This window comes from Alligator mississippiensis, chromosome 7, assembly GCF_030867095.1.
Source record: "Alligator mississippiensis isolate rAllMis1 chromosome 7, rAllMis1, whole genome shotgun sequence".
In the NCBI taxonomy this organism is placed as follows: domain Eukaryota; kingdom Metazoa; phylum Chordata; order Crocodylia; family Alligatoridae; genus Alligator; species Alligator mississippiensis.
The window spans coordinates 36,056,069-36,082,192 of record NC_081830.1 but is presented as its reverse complement, the minus strand read 5'-3'; the positions used below and the strand labels follow the sequence as shown (position 1 = coordinate 36,082,192).

General features: G+C 43.1%; 1 non-coding gene and 1 pseudogene across 1 annotated transcript in view; both read right to left on the bottom strand.

Annotated features, from left to right (window-relative positions):
• The window catches only part of LOC102574872 (uncharacterized), a 54,134-nt gene extending 35,366 nt beyond the window's left edge, over nucleotides 1–18,768 (bottom strand). Inside the window, exon 1 of the transcript XR_009463423.1 lies at nucleotides 18,477–18,768. This is a non-coding gene — a transcript (uncharacterized LOC102574872). The remainder of the gene's footprint in view (nucleotides 1–18,476) is intronic.
• LOC106740321 (olfactory receptor 11H12-like) lies at nucleotides 346–11,151 on the bottom strand (annotated as a pseudogene).
• Nucleotides 18,769–26,124: the final 7,356 nt, after the last annotated feature.

The window sequence follows — 26,124 nt, the reverse complement described above, 5'->3', positions numbered from 1 at the left end:
ACAATTGAAATTAAACAGCATCAAAAATTGAAAGAGGGGATCCAGCATCCAGGCACACACTATCATTGCACTTTTTTACATTGTGCAAGCATAGAAACACACAGTTTGTGTTCCAAGTGAATGGTCATATGGATTTTATCTTTAGTTGAAGAGTGACTCCTAACAGTCACACAGAGTGTGTTTGCTCTCTTAGATCAGAGATAGAGTCTTCTAGAGGGGAAAGGACCCTGCCTCATTCCTGGGCCCAGATTAGAGTTGAAGCCTCCTACAGGCACGATCCACTCTGATATACTCCCTATGCTGTGAGCCAGTCTGTCAGTATCTCCAGAAGTTAAACGGGAACAGCTATCGCTCTCCCAGCAGTGTCCTCCTCAAAGCTTCCTTCACCTCTTTGTTTATCAAGCTGTAGATCAATGGATTGAACAGTGGTGTCACCACTACACAGAAGAGTGTAACTATCTTCCCATTACTCCCGGAGGCTGCTGGATTGACATAAGTGACCATTGCAGAGCCATAGAAGATACCCACCACAGTGAGGTGCGAGGTACACGTGGAAAAGGCCTTGTGTCTCCCAGTCCCCTGGGGCAACCTTATCACTGCCTTAAGAACCAATGCATAGGAGGCCAGAATAAGCCAGCAGTAGGGCTGGATCACAGAGAAAATGATCCAAGATATTGAGGCAATAGAAGGGGAATTGAGAGATGAAGACAATGGGGATGATGAACCAGAGGAAGCCACAAACCCAGCAGGAGGTCACCAGGAGTAAGCAGGACCGCTGGGACATGAGATTAGGGTAACACAGGGGGTGAAAAATAGCTAGATACCTATCAAAGGTTATGGCTGAAAGGAAGAAGCATTCAGTGGTTCCCATGGAGAAAAAGAAGTAGGACTGGAGGAAGCAGGCTTGAAAGGAAATCACATCTCCCTGAGGGGTCACCAGGTCCACCAGCATCCATGGCACTGTAGTTATGACATAGCAGCTGTCCAAGAAAGAGAAATTCCCCAGGAAGACAAATGGTAGAGGTGGGGATCCTGTAGAATAGCCCACATGATGCAAAGTTTGCCTGCCAGTGTGAGAGTGTAGGCTGAGGAGAGGAGGACACAGAGGAAGAGGTGGTTTGTCTGGTCCAGGGATGAAAAGCCCAAGAGGATGAACTCAGTCACAGGTCGGATTGTTTAAAATCATTGCGGAAGCCTGGATCTGGAAGGAAATGACACATGAGATATTCAAGTTTTATTCCTGGCTTTGAGAATGGATAAGGCTCTAGTGGGGTAGAGCTGGGAGATCTAGGAGTTAGGACTCCTGTTATATCATCAGCGCTCAGAATGTTCACCAAATGGTATAGGAAAGCAGACATTCATTCACTGAATGTGATTCCATCCCCCTATAGGGAGCTGTGTTCTCACATGTGCCACATACACATGCACATACACTCACACATATAATGTATTTCAAAGTCCATACATGATCCAACACCCTCCATGCATGGAAAAGGCCCAATATGGATGCTGTAGATAAGTAGTTTTCAACTTCATTGGACTCTCAATACCTCTTGTTAGACATGGGGCACCCCTCAAAAATTCCAGCTCTTAGCTCCCAGTCATTTTTTGGCTACAGAGAAATAACAGAGCAATTCTTTTGTTGCTCAGAAAAAAAACTCAGAAAGACAACAGGACATTAGAACTGTTTTGATAATAAGAATTGCTATGGGAAATCTTTGGGTTCATCTTGTGAATCATGTGTGTTGTAGTGTTCAAGTGAAGTTGTAGGCACATTGGTCCACAAATTATGCAAAATTGTGAGGATTTTTTGGGGGTGATATCCTTTATTGGACCGACAGTACAGTTGGAATAAGGTTAGATTAGATAAGATTTCAAATGCAATGCATTCTTCATCAAGCTATGTATAGCATTTGCACACCTAACAGTACTAAGATGATGCAACATCCTTAAAAGGATCTTAGGGTACTCCTAGGTGCCGCAGCACCTTGGTTGAGAATCATTATTCTAGACCAGCTATACTGCCTAGGTAACACATTCCCATGCCTGGACCTGCTTTTGAGGGCCAGTTTAGATTAGTGGTTTTCAAACTCTGCTCCAAGAAGTCCTGGGCTTTCACAAGAGATCGTCAAGGGTTCAGGCCAAGCAGGCTGAGAGATGATGTGCTGCCATTGGGGTCCAGGTTACCTGGATCGATGTTGGGTAAAAGAGTACTGATAGGGGTTCCATGGTAAAAGAAGTGACATGAGAAGCTTCTGTGGCTTTAGGAAGTTTGAAAACCACTCGTTTAGAGGATGGGAAACCCTTCTCTGTGCTGGTCATAAGAGCACATAATGCTCAAGAGAACATCAGGCAGCTGATGGGCAACCCCCTTTCTTCACTCTAAGTGCCTAGATGGTTGTTAAAATCTGGTCAAAGTTCATTTTTAAAAATAAAATTCATACCCCCCACATCATCATTGAAAATTTACCCTGCTTCTCCTCTCCTGTATGACTTGTGAATAAGACAAAATTGGATCAGTGGTAGGATTTACAGATACTCACTTTGAATTCAGGCAAATCCAGGAACAACATCAATCATTAATCAGGCCTAACATATACAGGAGAAAAACCTGATAGTTCATACTGTCAAGATATTTTTTCGTATTAATCTCTATGTGTGACTGATATAAACCCCAAAATATTTCATATGAAATAAGCTGAATATCAGTCCAAAGTGTGTCCTCATTGCAAAGGAGGCTAATGGCATATTGGACTGCATTAGTAGGAGAGTTGTCAGCAGATTAAGGGAATTGATTCTTCTCTATTCTTCACTGGTGAGGGCACATCTGGAGTACTGTGTCCAGTTTTAAATCCTCCACCACAGAAAGACTGTGAACATATTGAAGACAGTCCAGCTGAGGACAATATGGTGAGGGGTACATGACTTAGGAGGCACATGATTTAGGAAAAGTTGAGGGAAGTTGAGTTTAGGAGAAGTTGAGGGCTTATTTAGTTTGGAGAAGAGAAGATCGAAGGGGGATTTAATAGCAGCCTTCAACTACCTAAAGGCGGGGTTCAGAAGAGGGTGGAGCTGAACTGTTCTCAATGGTGGCAGATGACAGAACAAGGAGCAATGGACTCAAGTTGCAACAAGGGAAGTTTAGGTTGAATATTAGGCACCATCCATGTGGGCACCAATGACACGGCTCAGAGCACTCCCAGCCAGGTCATGAGGCGCTACAGGGATTTGGGAGTGGGGCTAAAGGGTCTGGGGGTGCAAGTGGTGTTTCTTCAATCCTCCCAGTCTCAGGCTACGGGCTGAGGAGGGAAAGGAGGATCCAGGTAGTGAACCAAAGACTGCGGTGCTGGTGTCATAGAGAAGGCTTTGGCTTCCATGACCACAGCCTGCTCTTTGATAAGACAGGCAGTGAGCTGCTGGGAAGGGATGGCCTCCACTTCTCTCTGCACGAGGCACACTCGTGTGCCTATACACAAATGCCAGGAGCTTGGGGAATAAACAGGAGGAACTTGTCCTCCTGTTAAATGCAAATAACTATGATGTCATAAGGATAATGGAGAAATGGTGGGACTCCACCCATGACTGGACCATGGGTATAGATGGCTATACTCTGTACAGGAGGGATTGAATGGACAAAAGGGGCAGGGGTGTAGCTCTCTATGTCAAGGAAAGCTACGCATCCCTGCAAGCTGACATTGGCACCTACGGTGGATGACTCAAGGCCCTCTGGGTTAAAATCCATAGGGAACAAGGCACAGGGGACACTATGGTGGGAGTCTACTACAGACCCCCTACCCAGGGTCAAGAGCTCGACCAGGAGTTTGCCAGAGAATTTGCTGAGGCCGCGTGTTCCTGGTGTATGGTTGTAATGGGAGACTTTAACTACCCAGACATCTCATGGGAGGAGCGCTCAGCCAAATCCAAGCGGTCACAAAGCTTTCTCTCGCGCGTGGATGACCTCTATCTGATGCAGGAGGTCTATGGGCTGACCAGAGGTAAAGCACTACTTGACATGGTACTGGCAACCGGGGATGACCTAATCAGCGGCCTAATGATCGAAGGGAAGCTGGGTGACAGTGACCATGAGCTGATCACCTTCACCATCTTCCATAAAGCTGGCAAGTCAGTCGGCAATATGAAGTCCTCAACTTCAGGAAAGCTGACTTTTGACAAGCTAAGGAGGCTTGTCAATGAGGCCCTAAAGGGCCACAACCCAAAGGGGAGGGGAGTTCAGGATGAGTGGTTGCTCCTCAAGGGAGCAATCCTGGATGCGCAAGCAAAGTCTGTCCCATCTCAGAAGAAAGGCAGCAAAAGGGCACTGCAGCCCCCTTGTCTCTCCAGGGAACTAGCAGACCTTTTGCATCTTAAAAGGAAGACCTACAAAGGATGTAGGAATGGAACCAATACGAAGGAGGAATACTCTGCTCTGGTCCTTACCTGCAGAGAGCAAACCAGGAAAGCCAAGGCTGAGATGGAACTCCAGCTAGCTACAAATATCAAGGACAATAAAAAGTCCTTTTTTAGATATGTGGGGAGCTGGAGGAAAAGCAAGGGCAACATTGGACCCCTGCTAAACCAGATGGGACAACTGACAACTGATGCCCAGGAAAAAGCAAACTTGCTAAATGGGTCCTTTGTGTCAATTTTTGTACCAGTCCCATGGGACGCCTCTCCCTACTATGGGTCAGGGAGGCCCGGGTGAGGGAGATTCCTTAGCCTCCATTGAGGCTGACCTCATGAAGGAACACCTTGACAGGCTGAATACTTTCAAGTCAGCCGGCCCCAATGGTTTACATCCAAGGGTACTCAAGGAGCTGGAAAGCATCATAGCTCAGCTCCTGGCATGGATCTTTGAGAGCTCCTGGTGCTCTGGTGAAGTGCCTGAAGATCAGAAGAAGGCCAATGTGGTGCCTACCTTCAAGAAAGGGTGGAAAGTAGATCCGGCAAACTACAGGCCCATCAGCCTGACCTCTATCCTGGGGAAGGTCTTGGAAAAGATTATCAAAGAGGCCATTCTCAACAGACTAGCTGATGGCAATATCCTGAGGGATAGCCAGTACGGGTTTGTTGTGGGTAGGTCTTGCTTGACCAATCTCATTTCCTTTTAAAACCGGTGACCTATCACTTGGACAAGGGGAAAGAGATTGATGTCATAAATCTTGACTTAAAAAAACCTTCGATCTGGTATCCCATGATCACCTCTTGGCAAAATTGGCTAACTGCCGACTTGACCTCACCATGATCCACTGGCTGGGGAAATGGCTTCCCGGTAAGACCCAAAGGGTGGTGGTTGATGGAAGTCAATCGTCTTGGTGTGTGGTGACCAGTGGGGTCCCTCAAGGCTCTGTACTAGGGCCTATACTATTTAACATCTTCATCAATGATGTGGACATTGGTGTCAGAAGTGGACTGGCCAAATTCACCGACAACACTAAACTCTGGGTTGTCCTCCACACCTGAGGACAGGAGGGTGAACCAGGCAGATCTAGAGAGGCTCATGAAATGGGCGGATGAGAACTTGATGGTGTTCAACACCGAAAAATGCAAGATTCTCCATCTTGAGAGGAATAATCTGCAGCACGATTATAAGCTCGGCAGTGCTACGCTGGTTAGCACTATGGATGAAAGGGACTTGGGGGTCATGATTGACCACAAGATGAACATGAGCCTTCAGTGCGATGCTGCAGCTAGTAAAGTGAGCAAAATGCTGGCTTGAATCCATAGATGCTTCTCAAGCAAATCCTGGGGACATCATTTTCCTGTTGCACTCGGCCTTGGGGAGGCTGCAGCTGGAGTACCGCGTCCAGTTTTGGGCTGCACAATTAAAAAAGGATGTGGAGAAGCTTGAGAGAGTGCAGAGGAGAGCCACGTGCATGATCAGAGGTCAGGAAAACAGACTTTATGATGGAAGGCTGAGAGCCATGGACTCTTCAACCTGGAAAAGCACAGGCTCAGGGGTGATCTGATGGCCACCTGTAAGTTTATCAGGGGTGCTCATCAGGATCTGGGGGAATGTATGTTCATCAGAGCACCCCAAGGGATGACAAGATCGAATGGTCACAAACTCCAATGTGACAGATTCAGGCTGGACATAAGGAAGCACTTCTTTACTGTCCAAGCCCCCAAGGTTTGGAATAGACTGCCACTGGAGGCGGTTCAAGCACCTACTTTGAATGCCTTCAAGACACATTTGGATGTTTATCTTGCTGGGATCCTGTGATCCCTGCTGATTTCCTGCCCCTGGGGCAGGGGGCTGGACTCAATGATCCTCTGGGGTCCCTTCTAGCCCGAATGTCTATGAAATCTATGAAATTAGTAAAACATTTCTCACTAAGAGAGTAATAAAGCAATAGAACAGAGAGGTTGTGGAATCTCTATCCTAGGAGGTTTTTAAGACCTGGCTGGACAACCCCCCCAGTGAACTCCAACCTATTGTGCTTCATATTGTACAGAGAGAGAACAAAAATTGCCAGTCAGAGTTATATATCTTATGAATATCTGTAGATGGAATATAATATTAATAATTAATACTTGTCCATGGTATAGAGTTCTGGGGGTTTTTTAAATTGTGAGTTAACCATTATATATTGTGGCATTGTTCATTCAAATGGAAACAGTGAATATTTTATCAATAATTGTTTTAATTACAACAGTAAATGAATCACTGTAGTATGAATTCATACTGTGTTTAAATATAACTGATTATTTTATGTGATAGACAATACTGCTTGAATTAATATGTAAAAAAATATTTTTCACAATACTCCTAACTTCAGTTAAAATATTAACTCAACAAAGCCCATGGCATTAATTTCTAGATTTGATTGGCATATTATTTCAATAAGCTCTCTACTGATGTCTTTATATTATCAATTGCTATGCAATCTAAACTTTAGATTACATATTAATTTAAGGATTTAAAAAAATATTATTGTAATGATATCCAAATTTGCTAGAACTGTTAACAGATAATTAAAAAAAAATATATAAATCACTAGTTTGAAAAATGCAGATTAATTATTACATCCTTTGTTTTTTTTAAATAATAAATTGAGGTTTACCTATGATAGAAATATCTAGATATAGTTAAAATATTATATTCTGAACATTTTACTAATCTGCAGATTAATTGATATAATAAAATAAATATATTTTCAGATGTAGTTAAGTAGTAAGCTAATACCTCTATGTATGTTTACATTAACTTAATATATTAAGTGGGAAACTACATGTTATATTAAGTAAAAATTTTATATTAGAATTATATAAAGCCTACAGATACAATTACATTATTGTGTTCGCATCTTTCTGTTGTACATTTTTTTGAAATTTGATTAAAATTTAAATTAAGAATGGTGCCTTGCCATTTTACAGTTTCAGTTTTAATAGTAAAATAGTAAATACTAATTTCTAGATAATGGTATTAAAACAAGAATTGGCAATTATAACTCAGTAGGTCCATATAATCTAAAAAAAATCATTTTCTATTGATTTAAAGAATTGATAAAATTAAAGTAATCTCTATTAAATCTGGGTCAAAACAAAGGTGGGAAGCATCTGTTCACACTGTCTAAGCTCAGAGGATGCACAACAGGCCAGAACCTCTTTAGAAAGAGGTAAAATGGTACTGTAACACTCTTAGATACACAGCATCCTTGGATACACTACCTTAGATACACAGCATCCTAAACATGTGCAGGCGCACACATGTGCACACACAAGTGTGCACACACACACATGCACAAACGCTACCCACACAACCACAGGTATCCTATATGCATAATTCCTGCCCCACTAGGATAGAGTTGATTTGCTTTGAAAAATATACATTTACAAATGCCACTCTTTACTAAAGCTGCTTTAGAAAATAAGTTTAAGAAGTAAGCCTTGAAAATTGCTTTAGAAATTCTCTTCAGAAATTACCATGGGAAATTATCTCTGGAAAATTATTTATAGAAAATTCTCAATGACATTGTGGACATGAGAACAAACCGGGAAAACTGCTAGGAGAGGAACATCCTCTTGGATAGGAACTGTGGAAATATAAAACCTAACTGATTCCCAGATAGAGCTGGATGATCTGAAAGTGATGGTATGCATAGGTTGCCTGTGATGGCAAGGGATTGGTCTTGATTACCCAAGAGATTCCTTCTAGCCCTGCATTGCTAAATACGCTTTTGACAATTTTCTCTGGATATTACTACCGCAGTCCTGCAAGCAAATACACAGATGTACAATTATTTTAAGCATGAAATCCTGACTTCTTAGTATTTGCTTTTTAAAAGCACACTGCTACAAATTTCTCCTCAGAAATCAATTTTTTGGGAAAAGAAAAAGTCAGAGCTAGGTCATTAGAAATCATACTTTTGAAAGTATTTGTCAAAATTAATGCCTTAGTATTTTTTTCTTTTTCTTTGATATTTTCCAAGATAAGTCTCTATAGAATATAATGCTTTAGCAAAGTCCTAAGTTTGAAATTACTCAAAATTAGTTGTTTGGAAAAATAGTTTATAGAACTATATTTTGAGAGAGCTGAATAGGAAATACCATTTTAAAGATTAAAATTCCATTTTAAATTACATTTAGAAAAGTATACCCTGGAAAACTGGCTGTGAGTATCCTAATGGGAAGGGCTGTCTAAAAATACCCCTTAGAAATTCTTTAAGAAAATAGTTTCTAGAAATGATGCTTTGAATATGTAACAAGAAAAAATAAACATACAAATGATACTAGGGAATATGGCTTTAGACAAACAATCTGATTATCAGAAAAAAATATTTTGGAGACCATCTGTAGTAGTTACAACTTTTTCTAGGAAAATAATTTAAAATAGAATCCCTTTTACATTGAGAAATTCTTAACTTCAGATGTATGCTTTAGACAAATATAAAGGTATTTCCTTTAGAAAATCTTTCTAAAATTACACCATAAAATTTATTTTTTTTATTCCTTTTGAGATGATAATTTGGAAAATGTTCTTTCAATACCACATGGGAAAATTTTCCTTAGAAATGTTCAGAAGAAAATTCTCAGGTCTGGGAATGACTTTAGAAAAGACACTTTAGGCAAATAGGAACTGCTCTAGGAAAATAAGCAGTATACAAGTTACACTTTAGAAATGACTATTTAAACAATTGTCTTTAGAAAAGCCTGTTAAAAAAAAAATCTTGATATAACACTATTTCTAGAATGATTCTATAGAAGAAGGTGGGTAAAAAGCTGTCTTCAGAAAGAACGCTTTAGAACACTGTAGATAGAAAATTCTCTGCAGAATTAGTGCTTTCAGGATACTCTTTTTCGTATGGTGTTGCATAAAATGTCTTTGAAAAACTCTCATAAGAAACAAATGTTCTAGAAACTATAAATTCTTGGAAATTCCTGCCTCTTATTTTATAAGTCAGAAAATCCCTCACAGTATTTACCTTTGTAGGTCTCATGGTCTAGTTAAAAAATTCCAGAGTTCTTGGCCAGCTGTCTCCATTGCTAACATCACACCAATTTGCCTCCTTCACTCCTGAACCAAGAGAGAATCCATTTCTGATGGAATGGGGACTGTAGCAGGCATGACCAGTTGGGTGAAAAGGATTTTCCAATGGAGGATGCAATAGCTGAAGAACAATCAGTATTACATGCTCTCAAATAATGTTGGTTTTGCTTTTGTCATGAACTGCAAGGCCCTTGGGGAAGGGGGAGGTACCACCATCAAAGATGGCCTAATCAGCAGCCTACAGAGATCACACCTTCCTCAGTAATGAGGTAGAACTTGTTAGGGTAACAATATAGATTTTGGGGAGCACCGTGTGCGCAATTGAATGACGGCTTTTTTTCCTGTGTCTCAGCAAAAGTCACTGGTCACAATGCTGGATGATATATTAAAAGTAACTAACTTTGCTAATGCTTAAGTAAGCAGATTTTTAACAAAAGGATAGGGTGCAAAGTGCATGATGTGTTGTGTGAAAATAGGATACAGACCAATGGCTATCCTTAGGAGACAAAGCAGAAGTACGGCCTTGGAGATGGTGCTGACGTCAGCAAGAAACTAGAAAGAACCACCAAGAAACCACAATTGACTGGGAGAACACAGGGGTCAAAGTCTTACCAGAGAGGCATGTAAACGAATGAAATGCATAGTAAATACCATGCTAAGGAAGCAAACAGTAAACAGAGGTGCAGTTTGAGATGGGAGGAGAAATGGGTGGAACAAAAGGAGTGATGGAGGTGAAGTGAATGTTAATGAGTATGAACCAAGGTGTATACATGTGGAAAAAATATATTTTTTCGGTGCAGCTCCCCCGTTTGTTGTTTTTTAGGGAGTGTGCCCATCTTGATTTGAGTATCCATTCATGCACCGCCTTGGCACGGGTGCCTAGTGATGGATGTGGAGAGGCTTCTTGCAACCTCTGATAGAGGTCCTGATTACCCCAGGGAAGACCCCAGAACTCTTCTGCCATGACTTTGAGTGTTTCTTCAGTGGTGGGGTCTCCCATTGGCGGTCCCTCAAGGTGGGTTGTTCCTCCTGACAGATATTTGTGGGGCTCCACCTCCCCTACACCCCTTCCATATGCCAGCCTCCAATGGGCCACCTGATCTTGATGTGGCTGACCAACCGGTGTTGAAGACTCTTACCTGTCGCATGATCTCAGGTATCGGATCTTCTTCTTTTCCTAATAGACTCTGGGTCTGTGGGATGTTCCCGTCTCCTGTGGGCCTCCTGTGTTCTCTGCCAGTTGTCTGCTGCTTCTTGTAAATTGTCCTTGGTGTATGGCTGTCACCCAGACCCCTCAATGAAGAGTCACCAGCAAATAAAATGAAATAACAAAATAAAACAGAAGGCAACTCAGTAACAGGCATAGGCCAAAAGGAAGTGAAAGGTAAGGATGCCAATGAAAGAAAAAAAAAAGACAGGTATGCAAAAGGAAAGATCAGGCTTGATTGCCTGAATATACTGGCTCTGCTCTAGAGTCTGTGCCCTGCCATATCCCCTGACACTGTTCCACTCTCTGATGGTTGAGGGTTTCCCATACCTCTCTCTAGGTTAATTCTTCTCCCACAACCTGGTTTGAAAGCGTCCAGCGTGGGGAGTGTCCACCATCCTCCATGCTTCTCCTTGGTCTTCTTGGAGCAGGATCCCTTCTCAAATGCTAGTGCCATCTGTGACTGGCATGGGACTTCTCCACAGCTGTTGCTTTTGGGGCATCCCTGCCCGATCAGAGTTTCCTTCTTTCCAACACTGATTGACACCAGCATGGAAAGCATCCACAGCCTCCACTTCCTCTCCCACTCTCTTCTGCTTCCAGTTGGTGATGGCTTTTATCCTGACTGGCTGGTGATCATACGTGATGCCACCCGCTGGCCCCAGCTGTATATAGGCATGGCTGATGAACCACATGGGCTTTTCTCATCGGCAGCTCTTGCCTGACGTCTGGAGCCCTAGAGTAAGTATTCTTTACTTTTGGGCTTTCCTCTCTGGGGGTGCGTAGCCCCTATGCTTGTACCCGTGGGACAGGGAGCTAATCTGAAGCTGTCTCCATTCTGAATAAAGCTTTTGCGAGCAAAGTGTGCTCGTGTTTGCTCCCTGCTTGCTCTGGCTAATGAGTAACAGGATCCATGGGCAATTGGACCATCGTCTCCCTAGTTGTTGGGTGTTGTATGGAGTTGGGGTCTAACATCTTGGTGTAGCTGGCAGGATTCAACACACATTTGGAGGGGGCTGATCATCCCGATGCTACCAGGGTAAAGTTTAGCTGCATACTTATACACGAGTGTACTAGATTCTCTCGGGCCACCTCAGCTATCATACCCCATCTTTTACCTTTCCCCAGTAGAATGGAAGTGGGTTCAGAGGCTTTTCCTCTGGGGTCAGGGTGACCTCAGTGGTGTTTCTGTAAGTTGGGTTAAACAGAATGGGGGTCCAGAACCCTGGGAGAGTCCATCTAGCCTGGTTTGGATTACGGCCTGGAGTTGGGTCGAGGGAATTTTAAGTAAAGCAACTGCCCTCCAGGATTTAGCTTGGAGTGTTCAAGATTTCACCTCCAGACTGCTAACACCTAAGAGAGGGAGCCTCAGAGTAAAGCCTGCACCCTGGCCAGATGTACCTTAACTTTGATGACAGCCTAGGCTTAGTAGATATAGAATTGTTTAATTGTCTGTATTGTTGTTTTTTGTTCTTGCTCTGTATTAATAAATTCACCTATTATTGACTAGCAGGTGTTGTGGTCAGTCTGAAAGTTGTGTCCGTCCAAAACAAAGGTATAGGTGCTCGGTTCAAATCCAGTCTAACAATTGGCAACTACATCAGGACACAAAAGTAGTAACCTGACTGATGAGAGAACTTGTTGATACAGAGTGATCTGTTTTAGAGGGGTTAGCTGAAACTTGTAGTAAAGTTATATAGGAAGTAACTGAAGTTATAAGTATTGTGTAGGAGATGCTGTTTGTTACTGATGGTCAGGAGACTTTGTTCAGGCCAGGCAGAGTAGTGAACAGGAGTACGTGCTGTGGAAGTATATGCTGTGGTCCACTTGTATTTAAGTAAAAACCTCCTGTTGTGTTTACAATAGAAAGCTAAAAAGCAAAGGAAATCATCTCTCTGCTAGAAAGGCTGTGTGAATGAACAGGGTCCTTTAACTGTAAGGTCCTCAGGAAAATAATTACAGCCATTTTTAGAGAAAAGACAAAAGCAGGTGTGTTTGCTGTGAAGTTTGTAAAGTGTAAGTTACTAGTACAAGTTTTAGCAAGACAAAGTGTTATACAGGCAGTATAGTTTCAAAGAGATCAAAGCCAGTTAGAGAAATATGAGACAGACACTCTAGAATCCTGTGTATATCAGAAAATGGAGGCAAAAAAGAACAGAAAAAGACAAGGTATGTTACTGGACATCTGCTCAGGCAGTGGCAGAGAATTTGTGATTGAATGTGAAGGGAAACTTAGTTCTCTCTCTCCCCTGCCTCTCTAGGAACAGTGAAGAACTTAGAAAAATAGAAATAGTTGTAGGAGTGTAATTGCTTATTTTAAGAAACATCAGGGTATAGCTGTGTAAAGAGAAATCAGTGCTCAGAATTTCTTTAAGTTGCTCTGAGCAGGGAAAGAGGAGTGAACTTATTCTTAAGAGGCATAATATGTTTTTCTCTGCAGAGGCATAGTTTAAAGGTTTCCTTTTTAAGGTGGGAAAAGTTTTCCTAAAGGAATTCTATGTACTGTGTAATTTGTCACCCACAGTCTTTCAGGGAAACTTTCTTAGTCCTGAAGTGAAGCCTGCTGAGCTGTACAGCTATAACAGAGAGAAATTTGATGAATAAATTAGTTTACAAAGAGCAAGGCAAGAAGGGGCCACTGATAAGAACGGCTTGTGAAGCCTGTAGCCCAGAAAGGATATGGTTAAAATATGTTAAGAAAAGGAAAACTAAAAGTTGAGTGAAACCTAGAAAAAGTGTTAGGATTCTGAAAAGTTGTTAAAAAGAGAGAGAAAAAAAGAAAAGAAAAATCTAATAAAGAGTCTTCAGAGCCCTAAAGGACCAAGTAATCTGGCAGTCCAGAAAAAAGGCATAGAGAAAAAATCAGTTAGAGCTGCCAGAGACTGGAGCCTGCAACCTCAACTAACCCGAGGGGTGGGCAAAAAACCCAGAAGTCAGAGACTGTGGCCATCAGAAATAAAGAAGATCAAAGCAGGAGAGTAGAAAGTTTAATCCTAAGGATGACCTGAAACTGCCACCCTCCTAGGTGTGGTGAGTGTAGTAGAGCGACCTGTAGCAGGGTAGGCTCTGCAAAATGCTGCATAATAACCACCCTGGGGAATAGGCAGAGGCAAATACAGGGTGCCTTAAAACCCTAGCTCCCATCTCATTTTCTCATTATGAATTAACAAAAAGCTAACGGGAGCATACTCCAACGGAAAAAACCCTTGGTGCAAGTAAAAAAAAAAAAAAAAAAGTGTGGCATGAAACGCCACCACTTTAAGAGAAGAACACTGCTGTAAAAGCAGCCTCTGTGAAGTGCAAGGAGGAGAAAATTTTAAATGAGTGCCAACCTGGCTATAAACCAAGCAAAGCCAGCCACAAGTGTATGAAAAACTAAACTAAAGGGATGAACTCCTTCCTTTTTGTTTTTTTGTTTTACAGAATGGGACCACCACTGAAGACAAGAAAAAAATCAAGCTTAACTGTTATGTGTAACGATTGTGTTTTACTAAGTCTGTAAAATGCTAGTATTATAAGTAATTGTAATAACAACTATGCTGGACTATAAAATGTGAAGCAAAACTTCTTGATAAGCTATGAAATACCTGAAAAGGGGCTACAAAATGATACATTGTGCAAAGCATTACCTCCATGACCTTGCAGAGTTCAGCCATGCCAAAAATAAAAAAAGGCTACTAAATTGTTTGCTTTGTCATCCTTTGTTTCCCTTTACACCCTTGTTTTTGTTTTGTTTGTGTTAAAATTAATGTATTTTAGTTTGTATAGTAAAAATAGTAATGCAATGTGGTTTTATTAATTCCCAGAATTTATGCAAAGATTAGGAACACAAAGTAAAATAAAAACCAGGGCCTTCCTGTGCAAACAGCATACCTATTTTCCATGGCAAGTTAAAAAAGGTCCTTTTTAACCCTTGACATTTATTCAGACTTTTAAAAAATCAAAGTCACTAATAGTGCTACAATAACACTGTAGAATCAGAAAAAAATGAATGCCTTAAACTTTGATCATACGAGTTATAAGATGACATAACTGCTTTGTGGGAAATTGCTGGTTCTGTATAGTAGAACAGATAAGAGAAAGTGTTTGTTCTTTGTAACTCCTCTGAAACTGCTTCACTCACCGCGGCCTTGAAGATAGCAAAAAGTATGTACAACTCTGATTTCCAGGTGCAAGAAGGGAGTGTTATTTCTCCCTTTGTCTCCCCCTATAGTTCCCAGCCTGATAACAGCAAAGCAGTATGAAGTAATGTTTGTAGCTGCTTTTCTAGCTAATTCCACTATATGATCATGTGAGTTGTAAGCGACTGTTAAAAAGTATATAAGTCTCCTGATTTTGCTCTTGGGGGGGGAACCCCTTCCAAGTGCTTGGGAAATCCATGTCACTTTGGGGTCCCCCCTACAGCCATAGTTTCATTTGAATAAAAGCTTCTACTGACCTGACTCAAAAGTATGCTGCGTGTGTTTCCACGACAACACCAAGCATCTAGTTAATGTTCAGCTGCATGTTCATGCCATTGATAAAGAAAAAAATATCCCTATGGTACCATCGTCCCAGTTCCTGGCTCAGTCCCAGGGTAAAAAGCAAGTGCCCTAAACACCCACTCAATGGTCATCAACGATAGGCAAAGGTCAGACCTCTGTCTGAGTAACACAAAAGCACCATCTACCTTGCCAGGCCCAAGGGGTGTATTGTGTGGGGAGAGTGATGAACGCTGGAGAATCATCTGGGTTTCTCTTTTGCGGCCTATACTAATTTTGTGAGGGAGTGTTAGGGTAATGGTATAGATTTTGGGGAGCATTGAGTGTGCAATTGAATTAAGGCTTTTTTTCCTGTGTCTCAGCAAAAGCTGCTGGTCACAAGGCTAGATGATATATTAAAAGTAACTAACTTTGCTAATGCTTAAGTAAGCAGATTTTTAACAAAAGGATAGGGTGCAAAGTGCATGATGTGTTGTGTAAAAATAGGATACAGACCAACAGCTATCGTTAGGGAACAAAGCAGAAATACGGACTTGGAGATGGTGTTGAAGTCAGCAAGAAACTAAAAAGAACCAGCAAGAACCACAACTGACCGGGAGAAAGTCTTATGCACGCGCTTTTAGCTGAGAGGCATGTAAATGAATGAAATGCATAGTAATACCATGCGAAGAAAGCAACCTTAAACAGAGGCACAGTTTGAGATGGGAGGAGAAATGGGTGGAACCAAAGGAGGGACGGAGGCGGAGTGAATGGTAATGGGTATGAACCAAGGTGTATAAATGTGGAAAAAACTATTGTTCAGTGCGGCTCCCTGGTTTATTTGTTTTTTGGGAGCTAGTCCAAAGCTGTCTCCATTCTGAATAAAACTGTTGCAAGCAACGTGTGCTGGTGTTTGCTCCCTGGTTGCTCTGGCTAATGACTAACAGCATCCATGGGCAATTGGACTGTCGTCTCCCTAGTTGTTGGACGCCGCATGGAGTCGGGGTCTAACAGAACTTAACACAAGTTTCTCCTCTATTGTCCATCAGAATGCTCTGTCTCTTAAGGAGGCCTGTCAGGTTTCATGTGGATCTGAGGCACAGCCATCATGGTTTCCTCTGAATTATATGGCCAACAGCCAATAATAATAATAAAGTTCCCAAAATTTATTGGCATTCTCAGACAAAAATAAATAAATAAATAAAAATCATTGGGTTTTGTAATACCCTAATATGAGGTTATTTTTTCAGATTGCACACTTTGAAGGCCAGAAAGAATCATATATGAGACCATCTAGCCTGTCCTTCCACATTATACAGGCTCTAGCATTTCACGCAGATACCCTATCTTGAGCCTAGTAACATTTGTTTGATGAAATCAAATCACCCAGATAGTCCTCTGGGCTGGCTTTGAAGGGCCAGGAGCTGGGGAATTCACCACTGCCCTTTGGAACATGTACCAGTGATTACACTTCCCTAGATCATAAGAATTTGAACCCTATTTCTCATTTCAAGATGATCACCATTCAGCTGTTGATTTTTTCCTGCCTTGCTTCATGCGCTAGGCAAAAAATATTTTGACCTGGTATTTGCTCCCTGAGAAGATACTTTGACCCTGTGAGAAAGTCATATTTTGAGCACCCAAAATAATAGAAGCTTATGCCTTTTTTCTCAAATCAAGCTGTTTGGCTTTAACTTCTAGCCATTGGTTTTTGTTTTGCTTTACTCAACACAACAACCTTTTTCATACCTGGTCTTTCCTCCTTGAGAGGATACTTGGGCAAGGCAGTCAACTTAGAGCTAAACTTTTTATTTGTCTTTGAGTATGGGGGAATGACAGCTTTCAGCCCAAGGGATTCAGGCACAGGGCCTATGAAGAGTTTGCATTTTCAGCTCAAGCTGAGAGTCTGAGAAAAATCAACTGATATTAGGAGTTGTTGCTTTAACAAAATCAACAAACAACATACCATTCTTGTTATGGTATCACGAAAGTTGGCAAGAGATTGAGAAAATGGGATTGCTCATTCTCTAGAGCAGGGGTGTCAAACTCACTTTGTACTGAATTTTGGGCCAAACCCAGACTGTAGTGTTCCTTGGAGGCCTGTGTGAAGCGACTAGTATTTGCTTTGGATTCGGTAGATTCAGGGGATAGTGATTCAATTTGGTGATTCAAATCACTGCCCCAATTTGATTCAGCTGAATTGGCAAAGCAGCCAGGCCAGGTCCATCCCTTGCCCCTCTCCCAGCCTGGCAATGGCTGCCCCAACTCCTGGCAATTGAAAAAAAAAAAAGCCCCCGATGCTTGCTGTTCTCCCACTGCCACACGTTGCGTGGGGGGCTCTGCATGAGGCCCCTGACCCCCCCCCGTCGCTCCCTCAGCCACCCCACAGGTGCCCTGCATGGGCCATCTTAAGAAATGCCTGTGCCATGTGTCCTGTGCACGAGCCCCGCAAAGCCCCGAGGCCACTGCAGAAGTGGTGAGTCCTGGGGCCTTTATCCATCTTTTTTCTTGAAGGGCCAGAGCTGGCCTGGGTGGGGTACCTGTGGGGGGGCTGGGGGAGCAGTGGGGGGATTGGAGGGCTTGTGGCAGAGCCTCCCATGCAGTGTGGAGCAATGGCAGGAAGCAGGGATCGCGCCTGTGCCCGGCAGTACCTGGTGAGCACCGGGGCTTTTCTTTAAAGTACAGAGCTGGGATGGGCAGGGCAGCCATGAGGGGGCAGGGGGAGCGGGGGAGGCAGGAGGCTGGTAGGAGTCCCCACATGGTCCCCTTCCCCAGCCCCTCCTCCTTCACCCCTACTACTTACCAACTCAGAGTCAGTTGCGGCTCCCTGCTGCAGCCACCAGGGACTGCCCAAATCATCAAAGCTCTACGAATATTTTCCAAAGATTTGGAGAGCTTTGAATTGATTTGGACCTTTAACTTGGTCCCCTGATTCAAATCAGATTCAGAGATTTGGCCACCAAATCTGGCTGAATCTCCTCCAAATCGAATCACCACCCGAAGCTTTGCATAACACTATTTCCTTGCAGGCTGGATGCTGCCTGAAGCATGAGGAAGCTCTCCTGCTGGGACCCAGATTCTCCCCTAGGAGAGGAGGATACTCCACCAACCATGCCCCTGACCTTCTAGGACCCTCCTGTATTACACACATTGCCAATTGCTCAAATCACAAGTGAGGCCCTTATGAGAGGATAAGGCAAAGTCCCACATGTATTGATTACATAAAACAATACCATACAAAGACTTCACAGAGACAAACACAAAGACAAACATACTCATCATTCACACAGACGAACACACTCAATAGAAATGTTATAGTTACCTGCTTGCTTGCTCAATGTTAGCACTAGTTGGCCAGCCCAGGCTCATTGAGAGAGATGGTGGTGGGAGCAGGGGTGAAAAGATGTGCCTATACTCCCTGATGTTGCAGTGTGAATCCTCCATTCTGGCATTGCTGCATCCCACTTTTATAGGGATTTCAAATCTTTGTTCAAAGTTGAGGTATTTTTCCATCTGCAGTCTTTGCCCAGATGTTGTTTCTCAATAATCTTCTTGTTATCTCAGCTCAAGGTCATTCCTGTCATAAAAGTGAGTCTTCCAGCCTTGAAAGTTGTTTAAACTAAATTGCAGGACAAGCAGAATTCTTCCTTTACCCTGTAGCTTAGCTTATCTCCTCTGCAACTGGTCACAGGCTAGTTCTTCAATCATCCATTAGTTAGTTTACTGTCTGGTAACTCATACATTTGGCACATCGTTAAGACAATGCTTGGTTACATAGACTGTTAAATCCTCCTTTCACTTACAAGCAAAAATCTCCATTCATTCATCTACACATACACATCACGTACCCAGGGCATACAAAGATCACTCACTTATGTCAAGCAAGAAACAACATAAAATGGAGTCCTTAAGATAGTTCACAATTTAAGGAAAATACAAAAATTAACAGCAATAAGGTAAAAAAAGTCTATTAAATCCTAAGCATGATCTTTGTTTTAAGCACAAAACAATTTTAAGCTAATAAGTTTTGGTGGGCATTACATTATACATTGCTATTCCTACAAAATAAAAATATTTTTCCCTTTGACATGCTGCATTTCCCCAGTTGACCTTTCAAGCATCAGCAATGAACAGGTCAAAATTTAGACCTGTCAAACAGTTAAATGTCTGATTTCTAATTGAAGGGCTCGAAGTTTTGGATATAGCGATTTCATGCAACAGCACATATAACACATTATAATAAATGTTATTCCAATTAATATAGAAAAAATCATAATAGGATGTAACATAACATTTAGGACCGCCGTCCATGATGGTGACAATCCCTTGAAAATATCATACCAATGGTGTATCATCATTTGCCTAGCTTGTTCCAATACTCTCAGAATTTCTGAACCTTGGTGTGAAATAGTTATAACACATAGTTGGTTTTATTCTTGTGTTGTAGTAATAAGATAGCTAATCTGTGAATTCTTTTGTAACCAATAATTTAAGATAGTCCAATGGATTCTTAAAGAGAAATGAAAATCAATTAAATTATTGCATCTACATTGATGATTTTACTTTTAAGCTCTTTGCGTAATTCAAAATGCTCAAAAGAAAAATAAGGAAAACATAACAATGTGATGATAAATCTTAACAAAGTAAAAAGCAAAAAGCAACAAGCAAAGCTAAGTCAAAATATACAGGGATCATGACATGCAGTTTCCAGCATCATGTGCAGCTTCGATATATATTTGTTAAATAATCGGTCATGTTCGATTCATGACACACAAATATATAAAAAATAGAAGAACACAACAACAAATACAAATTAACGCTTGTTCTCTTTCATAAGAGAGGGTACAACACTGGCATCTTGTAACTTTCAAATAAATTTAATAAACTGAATTTCAAACACCGTTGTATAACTTTAACTGAAATACATGTACCCATTTTGATTCTATTCCCAAATGTTATAATTATTTATTTTTTCTGTGAGGCATTTTTGTATGTTCTGGGCTGTGCATGATGCTGGCAGGCAAAAGGCGGATGCTTGTGGCTGCCTATGGCCTCTTCTTGCAGGGCACAGGCCCATCCATTGAGGGTTTAAATTTTTGGTTTTTTTAAATTTAAGTGTAGGCCAGAGGTGGGTGAATGTATGTATAGGAGTGTGGTGCAGGGATGGCCGGGACATGGGAAAAAGCTTGGGCTCGGCTATGGCCTGCTTGCGTGACCTAGTGGTCTGTGTGATAACTGCAGGGTCCGAGCAATTTGAATTTAAGCCTGTGTGCGCGCAGAAACTCCCAACTGGACCCCTGTCACCAAAATGTTTTTTCACCACAACACATGGATGCTGTCATTGGCCCCAAAATCAAACAAAGTAGTGGCAAGGCTCTGAGGTGGAAAAATGCAGGCCTCGGTGTGGCCCTGATTTAGGCCCGTGCTTCAATTGGAGCGCTCAGAGTGTGTGTGAGGAAGGGAAACTTGGGGACCCAAATTGGGGTATTTTTGTTCTTTTTGAATTTTCGGGCAGCCAAGACTGTTGAGGCCTGAGCACGAGGAAGCCAGCAACTCTTGAGGCTTTTGTTGTACGTCCTGGGCTGTGCATGATGCTGGCAGGAAAAAGGGGGATGTTTGTGGCTGCCTCTGGCCTCTTCTTGCAGGGCACAGGCCCATCTGTCAAGGGTTTACATTTAATTTTTTTTTTTTTTAAGTGTGGGGCTGAGGCGTGTCAATTTATGTGTGTGGTGCTGGAAAGGCAGAGTCATGGGAATGAGCTTGGGCTAAGCTTTTACCTGCTTGTGTGGCCTAGTGGTGTATGTGTAGACTTCACTCCCCCCCAAAGAGTTGCAAGTTCAAGCCTTGTTGTGTTCCCAGACTCCCAGGTGGAGCTTCACAGCCCAGATATATATATATTTTTTTTTTTTTGCACCATAACACATGGGTGGTGCCATGCACCCCAGAACCAAACCGAGTAGTGGCAAGGCTCCAGGGTAGAAAAGTGCAGGCCTCGACATAGCATGCCGAACCCCATTCGGGGTTTGGCATACCACGCCAAGGCCCAGATTTAGGCCGGTGCTTCCATTGGAGTACTCAGAATATGCGTGAGAAAGGGGAACTTGGGGGGCTAAAATGGGTTTTGTTTTTTTTTTTAAATTTGGGGCAGCTGAGACTGTTGAGGCCCAAGCACAAAGAAGCCAGCAACCCTGGAGGCTTTTCTTGTATGCCCTGGGCTGTGAAGCATGCTGGCAGGCAAAAGGGGGATGTTTGTGGCTTCTTCTTGCAGGACACAGGCCTGTCTGTCAAGGGTTAACATTTTTTTTTTTAAGTGTGGGCTTGAGGTGTGTCAACGTATGTATATGAGTGTGGTGCTGGAAAGGCAGGGTCATGGGAATGAGCTTGCACTGTGTCTTGACCTGCCTATGTTGCCCAAGGGTGTGTGTGATAGCTCCCTAGCCAACAAGTTGCAAGACAAGTATGGGTTTGGGACCATTGATCTGCATGCTAGATGACAGGTGGCTTCTACTGTTCCCTGAGGCCAGCAGCACCAGTTAACTTCCTTGTGTTGGGTCTTGGCTGTGCCCAGCACTGGCCCATGATAGAAGCAGTGTTTTGTCATCCAGCGTGCAGGTCTGGGGCCTTCTATGCCTGCGGCGACTCCAGCACAACCCTCCCATGTGTGTGGGTCCATACTGGATAACAGGATGCTGTTGATAAGTGTTGTTAGCTTTGCTTTGAACAGTTTGAGGTGCAGTTTTCCAGAAACCTCTGCACCAGTGTTGTTGAAACTTCACAGGCTTTATGCCCTCAGGAGGGGCTAGAAGTCCTGCAATTTTTGTCCAAATCAGGGAAGAAATGACAACATTTCGGGGATTTTCATGATTCCCCATTATAGCCTATGGGCAAAATGTTGAAACATGTCAAAACAGAGAAACAGTTTAGACAAAATGAAATAGAACAATGATTCAAAACAAAACAAAATGATGAAACGAAACACTGCCCCTTCAAAACGGTGAAATGGAAGTCAAAAGAAAATGGTGCTCTTTCACACAGCCCCAAATGACAGTGCCAATATGATGCAGCACCCTTAAAAGGACCTCATAGTACTCCTGGGTGCCACAGCATCTTGGTTGAGAATCGCCATTCTAGACCAGCTATACTGTCTAGGGAATATATCCCCATGCCAAGACCTGCTTTTCACGGTGAGTCTAAATCAATGGTTTTCAAATTCTGTTCCATGAAGCCCTGGGCTTTCAAAAGTGATCATCAGGGGTTGAGGCTGAGCATGATGAGAGATGATGTGCTGCCATTGGAGGCCAGGTCATCTGGATCCATGTCAGTTCACAGAATAGTGGTAGGGGTTTCATGGCAGAAGAAGTGTTATGAGAAGCTTCTGTGGCTTTAGGTAGTTTGAAAACCACTGGTCTAGAGGATGGGAAACCCTTCTCTATGCTGGTCATGAAAGGACATGATGCTCAAGAGCAGTGGTTCTCAACCTTTTTTGTACTGGGACTCATTTGTAAAGATCAATGGCCAGTCCTGAGCCCCTGGTCCTGCCAGTGACCCTCACTCCCAAGCCACAGTCCCCTGCCACCCTGGGCCATGCTGGTGTCCCTCACAACTTGCAGTCTCCTGCTCCCTGAATTTGTCAGAGGGGGCCCCCAGCTGACCCTGTCTCACTCGGGCCTGAGTACAGTGACTGTGGCAGCTCTGGCTCATGCAGGTGGCATTGGAGTGAATCCAGCCCCAACACAGGCTGAAGGGGGAAGGAGGGGAGGCCTGTGGCACCTCCCCTGCCCTAGGCTGGGGCTCCCACGCTGCACCAGGCAGCCTGGTCATGGTCCTGCCTGCCCCCCAAGCAGGTCTCCTAGACATTCCAACCCTGCATGTATGGGCACCGCTCCATGTACCACTTGCCCAGTCATGTAGCTTCCTGCCACCCTGGAAGGACTGCTCCCTTATCTCACTGGAAGGGAAGACACCTCCCCCCACTCCACCACTGCCTACCCTGATACAGACTTGGCATATGTCCACCTTCCCCCACTGCCAGCAGGCACCCCACACACACACACACACATTCCTGTTAGACCCTGACTCCACGCGGTGCCCAATGACTTAGGGAGATGATGATTCAATTGCTCATGGATCCTGTTACTCATTAGTCAGAGCAAGCAGGGAGCAAACACCAGCACACATTGCTCGCAACAGCCTTATTCAGAATGGAGACAGCTTTGGACTAGCTCCCAAAAAACCAAAAAACTGGGGAGTCGCCCTGAACAATAGTTCTTTCCACATTTATACACCTTGGTTCATACATATTAAGATTCCCCCCGTCTATGTCCCTCCTTTGGTTCCACCCATTTCTACTCCCATGTCAAACTCCGCCTCTGTTTACTGTTTGTTTCATTAGCATGGTATTCCCTTCTTTTACATACTTCTCTGCAAAGCATGACCCTTCTGCAAAGCATGACCCCTATCTTCTTTCACTTGCGGTTTCTCACTGGCTTTTTCTGGTTTTCTTGCTGAATATGTAGCAAAACCCCCAGTTTTTCTTGTTTATTATTTTAAAATGCATTCCCTTCCCCTCCCCAACCATTTCTAACTTTTTTTCTCCCTCTCTATTCCCTATAGATAAGTATAAGTTTGCTAAGACACAGGATAAGCTTCAGCATTTTATTTTGGTAACAAGTTGTATTTGTTTTGTTTTTTCTCCTTCTTTATATTGTATAATTATTATATTTATATTGATTTTTACTGTTCTATATTACTGTTTTACTGATACTATATGATTTAGGCCTACATATGTAAGTTAGCATAAGTCATGCCAAGTTTCCATTTTGTTTGTCAAGTCTCCACCTTGTCTCCATGCCCTGTTGTGTAACCTATGACTCATACTACCCGTCCTATGTAACTTTGTTCCTGAATGAATGGGGATGAATGAGGGTGCTTGAGAGACAATGGCAATAGGTCTAAAAATAGGTTCCTTTGCCTGATCGAACCATCAGAACCAATATCTGGACAACAATCCAGCCCTTGGAACCACCCTCAGCATTCAAGAAACAAAAGATGAGGCAACCCACCATTGTGCCAGGCTGCACATGCTCAGTATGAACACCTGAAGCCCCTTGGAACAGGACTGACATTGCCTGGACAGGCCCTCTGATAGGAGATCATAGGTAGTCTGCCCCATAAAAAGGGGTAGTGAAGACTTACTCCTTGGGACACCCTCTCCATCTGGACCAGCACCTCACCACACCACCTATCCACCCAGAGGCCCTGTTAGTGACCCTCCTCTGGACAATACCTGCTGGACAAAGACCCCTTTCCAGCCTGGATAGGTAGCTATCACCCCCACGCTCTCTTCAACCAAGGACTTGGACTCTGTTTCTTTTCCCTACCTGGACTCCAACCCTTCCACTGAGTCTCTTTCTCCTGCTGCCATTGTGAGTGCTTGTGTGTGTGTGTATGTGTGTGTGTGTGTGTGTGTGTGTGAACCAATAACTTCATGGGACTGTGTAGTGTGTTGTTTGTTTAATAAATCTGTTATTTTGAAACCACAATTTGGGTTTTTGTCTGTTTCCTGACTGTTTCCTCCTTGCCACCACTTCTCAGCCCCAAGCTCCCAGCTGTATGCTTCAGTTTCCAGTCCCAAGCTCCCAGCTGTATGTCTCAGTTTCCAGCCCCAAGCTCCCAGATTTCTGCTTCTCTCTCTCTCTTTCCTGGATGTCTCCTCCTTCCCACTGGGCTTTCTCCATTGCACCAGTGACCTCAAGTAACCCTGGGGCCACTTGACCTTAAGTAACCCTAAGCGTCAGGTCCTCAGCCCAGCTTCTTTCTAGTCTACTGGTTCCAGTCCCAGTTCTGGCAACTTTCACTCTTTACACTTTCTCTCTCACCTTACCCCAAACACACACATATATACCATACCATCCAAGTTAGGAACTCACCTGTGTGTATGTGTAGGTGCGTGGTATGTATGTGAGAGCCCAGCAGGAAAAATTATGCTGAGGGGAAACCAGCACGGGTTCGTAGCAGGTAGATCATGCCTGACTAATCTAGTCTCTTTTTATGACCAGGTTACAAAACACCTGGACGCAGGAGTAGGGGTTGACATCATTTACTTAGACTTCAGGAAGGCCTTCGATACGGTATCCCACCCCATACAGGTGAAAAAGTTAAGAGGCTGTGGCAAAACTCCTTGCTGAAAGGAGTATTTCCAGAGGCAAGGAGAGGGACTTCTGGTGGCAAAGGTCAGGGGTTAGGGGGCAGGACTTCTGGTCATAAGATGGAGCCTGGGGGGTGGGGCACCCATCAAGGGGCAGGGCTACCCATGCAGTAACTCAGTAAGCAGCCCTCTACCAGAAATAATTGCTCATCCCTGTGATAGATAGAACTTATTTTATTTTATGCAGCCAAATTACTTTACTTAGATGCATAAGTGCCACTTATGGAGTGCCTGTACACACCACAGGTTTTAATTCTCATTAAATTAGATAGGTTTATAAAATTTAAACTTGTTTATTTTGGAGCGTCACAGCAGTGTTTACACACATTAGGTTTTCAAACAAAATTTTTAAAGCATCATGAAATCCTGCTTGTGCAAACATACACGCAGTTGCAGGACATGAAAGGGCAAAAATTGTGGCATGTATATGAGCCCATGGGCATTTAAACTTTAAGTCCTATTTCACATGTAGGATAAATGTTGTAACAGGGAGTCAAGTCACTATTATAAAGAATGGACAGAAAAGCCTGGAAAGATGACATGGCCTCCTTAAGACTCATTTTTGGGCCAATAGGAGCAGAGGCCTAAAGGGGAGCTTAAGGGAAGGCAGAGAGACCCAAGTAATAAACCCACTACTGGTACAGTGACTGCACAGGCAGTGAGGGACTCCTCCATCAGGTGGAGCAGAAGGGGTCATGTGATTGGAAAAGGAGAAGAGCTAGTGAGTATAAAAGCCTACCCCAGGATAGAGGGGGATATTCAA